This window comes from Aegilops tauschii, chromosome 2 (assembly GCF_002575655.3).
Source record: "Aegilops tauschii subsp. strangulata cultivar AL8/78 chromosome 2, Aet v6.0, whole genome shotgun sequence".
NCBI lineage: Eukaryota > Viridiplantae > Streptophyta > Magnoliopsida > Poales > Poaceae > Aegilops > Aegilops tauschii.
This window is the reverse complement of record NC_053036.3, coordinates 313,334,382-313,339,029: the sequence shown is the minus strand read 5'-3', so window position 1 is coordinate 313,339,029 and position 4,648 is coordinate 313,334,382. Positions and strand designations below refer to the sequence as shown.

Genomic DNA, 4,648 nt, shown 5'->3' with positions numbered 1-4,648 from the left:
TCTAACCTAGACAAGTTGTCTGCAACGGGGTTCTCAGCTCCCTTTCTATCAACTAGCAAAGTGGCCCGCTCGATGCGCGGGCTAGAAATTTATAAAGGTTATTGATGAGAACATACGATTTCATTCATTTAAATAAAAATCAAAATTACATGTGATGCCCTTTTGAAATATATAAGACTTCTGTGAACATAGTTCTATCTTTGATATATTCAGGTTTTTATTGATATTCAAATATATTCATCATCACTTCATCATTTACGTGTTAATGATGCATGATGTACTAACTTTTTTTATGATTAGTTTTGTTTAAAATTTTATTTTCGGCATTTTTATCATGTGCTTAGTTATATTTTTTTACTACACAATTCTTATACTTCTCATTGTTTTCATGTGGGCATGGGTAGATTTGCTAATGTTGTGCAAGATTGTAGGTATTTTTCTCAATATATAACGTTTTTGTACTAATGGTTATTTTATTTTAATTTTGTATAAAAAAAGTAGTGTATTTATATATTGCACATAGCCATTAAAACTTTGTTGGTAGTTATTGGTTTCAATGGTCATTTGATTTAGTTAAGTTAAGACACGTGTGCTCAATCTAAATAAGGTTGTTCATAGTGTAGTAGTTTTTATCGTTTCAGGTAGCACCGCTCGTTGGTTGCGCCGTGTACCAAACTCTGCTTCAGAATTTGTCTTTAATGAATATAATGTGCACACCTGGCTTTAACCAGATAAAATCTAGTACAGCGGGAAGGATGTCATATTTCTGATCCACTACTTAGACTCTATAAGGGCTTTAGGTGAGGAACTACTTATGTCCCGAGGCACCCTTCTCCTGAGTTCTACCCAGCTCAAGTTTAAGAATGCGACCATAATCCTATTTCATGGAATATAACTCATTTTTTCTTTTAGAAAAAGACACATGTGCTCTGTAGTACCAGTGGTGACTTGTACTTTCACGTTGGCATAGTTTGGTGTCAGATGGTCCACTTTCTAGAAAAGAAACATCGTCCACGTTCATTATATTTCAAAAAAGGCAATAGTGCACACTATTGTACATGTACGTACAAAACATTACTGGTTTCATTGGTGCCACCATGGTAATTGTACCTTTCCTTTTATGTAGTCTTCCCTTCCGAGTAGTTTTTTTGTGTGTGTGTTTTTCCTTGGAAAAGTTCCTTTTTTTTCGCCAGTGGAATTTTATGGGATTTAGCCAAACGGGCTCACGCTGATGGACTTAGGGGGTGTTTGGTTCAGAAGTTTTAGGATTTTTTTAGTCCCTCTCATTTGGTTTCTAGGAACTTTTTAGGGACTTTTTTTAGTTTCCGGTACTAAAAAGTCGTGAACCAAACACCGACCACACATCTTTCTTACACACCCCAAAATAAAATCCTCTTTCCCTGCCCTTGCCCTTGCCCGATCCCCTTTCTCACTCCAAAATTTCTGCCGCCGGTAGCTCTCATCAGCTTGATTCCTTGATTCCCTGCCTTGAGCTTTGCTCGTCCTCACCAGCAGCTACCCCGGCAGCTCGATTCACTGGTGCGGCCACAGGGTGATCTTCGACGGCGGCTGGTTTGTCTCCTCGTACGACTCCTCGGTCTCCTCCTAGGCTGGTAAACGGCGATGGAGGGGTAGCAGGGGCCAAGGTGTAGCTGCGCAAGCGAGGAGGCGAGATCATCAATCTGCACGGGGTTGTTGCTGTCAATATCCGTGCAGGTGATGTTCGCGTGGATTTCGTCTTCCGCAGCTGCTTTGATCCATTTTAGTATGAGGATGGTGTAGACGTTTTCTGCCCCTAGAGCGCCGGCCAGACACATCCTCCACATCGGCAACATTCTTCGAAGTTTGAAGGTCCCCCTTTTCCTTCTCCTCACTGTTATATTTTTTTATTAACCGCTTCCTTTGTTTCTGTAATTGATACGATAGTATAACGTAATTAAGGAAATGCCTGTTAGTGAAAAATGTTGACATCTTGGAAAACATGTGATTATTTTTAAGGGCTCTATAAGTGTTAATGAGATAGATAATAATTAGTGAGTGAAATTAAAAAGAATATAAGTATATGTCTGTGCACATATACACATGATAACTCAATCGGCGGCGCTTCTGCCATCGGCATGCATGTAGGTGATGCGCTTGCTTCTATCTTGCATAGTGTGCGGTTTGTAGCGGCTTTGTCATCCCGAAGTTCCAATGTGGATGTGTCATCACTGTCCCAAAGCGAGGCAGCCCAAAAATTTGTCTTCGGCATTGACAAAGGCAGCCCGGCTTGGTCATCGAATATTTTTACCACGCATGTCTTCAGATGACTGATACCTACCAAAATAAAGGTTTAAACCATATGATAAACTAACCTGCATATGTATATCTTAGTCTAAATGATGTGTAGCTTATTGTGGAAACATGCACTAAATATGCTTTGATTAATGCCATGTGTCTATTAAGGTGAGAAGCATGCACGGTCCTGAATCTGAATATAAAACATGGATTCGTACCCATCAACAGACTTCTTATAGAACAGAATTGACCACAACCATATGGATGTACATGGAAAACAACATGCCACCATCTCTCTTTGAAATAGCAATATTTATTGGAAATTTACATTTGGTGCACACTAATTCGCCAATAAGAATTTTTTAAATCTGCATATAGCACACTTTTCAAACTCTAATGCAAGGTGGTAACAATCATTTGATATTTAACATTTATGAGAATGTTAGAAAAGAAAAATGAAAGATAATATTGCGCAAGTCTAGACTGTGCATCCCTTCAAATAAAGGAACGATCATGAGCACAACTTCTAAATGCATAGGTGTATGTTCCAATTTTTATGTGTTGTAAAACATTAAATACTATCAATTTTTATTTTAACTTTAACTGGATTTCTTTTATGATCTGAATCTCTATTTGAGAAAAGTTCAATCAAGTTATGAAAAGCATTGCATAATGTCAGCCATTTCATATTGAATGCTTATGCCAAAAGAAGTGTTTTACAGCCATGTACATGTAGCTATCGTGAAGTCAAGGTGGTTCATAGATCTTTGGGGTTTGATCACCATGGACGTTACAAATAAAAGCAAGGGATTGGGATTCCAATGTTGCATTTCCAACACCAATAGACTTTAGTCCTACACTATGAAAAACATATGTACCATATTTAGAACTGAAACCCTTAGAGTAGATTGTATTTTTTTCTATGGAGTGCCTTGTCTTCTCACTGCTACATCTGAAAGGAGTTTAAAAATATACCTGTTACTATTAAACAATGCAATCAATTCCAAACAGCGGACATGCATCATACGACCTCCGATCCATAAAAAGTGTCATAGTTTTGAACTAAACCCTGTTCAAAACTGCGATACTTATTTTGGCTAGGAGGGAGTAGTAGTTTATAGGAATGAGCTTGCAAATATGACCACTGTGCTTCACTATATAGATGTCGAATGAAGGAATGCTGCAGTTGAGATGAGCTTAAACATATATGCAAATAGAGCATCATTAACATGGACCAATCCAATAAATAGATAATTGATCTTTTAATAAATATACTTAAGGAGGGCAGCCTGTTTTTACATTAATGTAATTATCTCTGAATGCACAAATAGATATCTCCAGATTAAATGGATTATGATTTAGAAGGTAGTTCCAGGTAAATATGCGACCACATCACACCTTGTGAAAAAAAATCATCATTTTGAAGTGCTACCAACTTAACTAAAGTAAACCATTACTGTATTGCAGCATACACAGGGGGAAATTAATAGATTAGTTACCTTGTCTGATCCAGAACCTATGCAAAGTAGACAACCCTTGCACACCCTTCCTTATAAATAATCTGAAGAAGAAAAATTGCCGAGTTGATTTTTGATTGAAATTATGTGTTCCTACGGAAAATTCTCTGCTAGAATTAACGCATTGATACTAACAATTTGACGAACACTTGCAGTGTGTTGCCCTACAGCAAGAAATAAGGAGAAGACACATGAACTGGGAATGATTGGACGCGGGGAGAGAAAAAGGAAATGTTACCTACGGAAAGAGTAGTAAAGCTCCAGCCTCTAGGTCAATATTGGCCTGTGTATTGTGTGTATCTCAAGTCTAAACTCTCACCTGGTTGGTCTTGTAATCCCCCTCTAGCTGGCTGACAGTGGGCATGCAACAACTCTATTCACCTGAAATTGCTGGCATGCATGAAGGATAGGCTTTGAGACCATCAATCGTATGTATCCTGCTGATCTGCTGAGTTGAGGTGCATACCATCAATCGTATGTATCCTGCTGATCTGCTGAGTTGAGGTGCATGATGTATGATAACATGCTGATCTGCTGAGTTGAGATGCATGATGCATGGCCACCGAGACATAGATTAACCTTTTTTTTGAACAAACATAGATTAACTTGATTACAGCGCTATTGCTTTTCAATCATCGAACACGCAGATTGTAGCTAGGAGCCCGACCTTATTAGAATGAAGTACTCATCTGCTTCACAGAGTGCTCATGCGACCACGCCTTCGGCGCAGCTAGATATGACCGACGGCGACTTGACACCCAATCGGGATACCTTTTACTTCTTTTTCATTGACGGACGGGAGGACGGCCCATCGGCCGGCGGGAACTTGATAAACTCATGGAACGGGCACCCTT

The 4,648-nt window shown here is 38.9% G+C and overlaps 1 long non-coding RNA gene across 1 annotated transcript; it reads left to right on the top strand.

Annotated features, from left to right (window-relative positions):
* Positions 1 to 1,361: 1,361 nt before the first annotated feature.
* LOC109757954 (uncharacterized) lies at positions 1,362 to 4,220 on the top strand. The gene is made up of 2 exons (XR_002231686.4): positions 1,362 to 1,851; positions 3,950 to 4,220. It is a non-coding gene; the product is annotated as an uncharacterized lncRNA (long non-coding RNA).
* Positions 4,221 to 4,648: the final 428 nt, after the last annotated feature.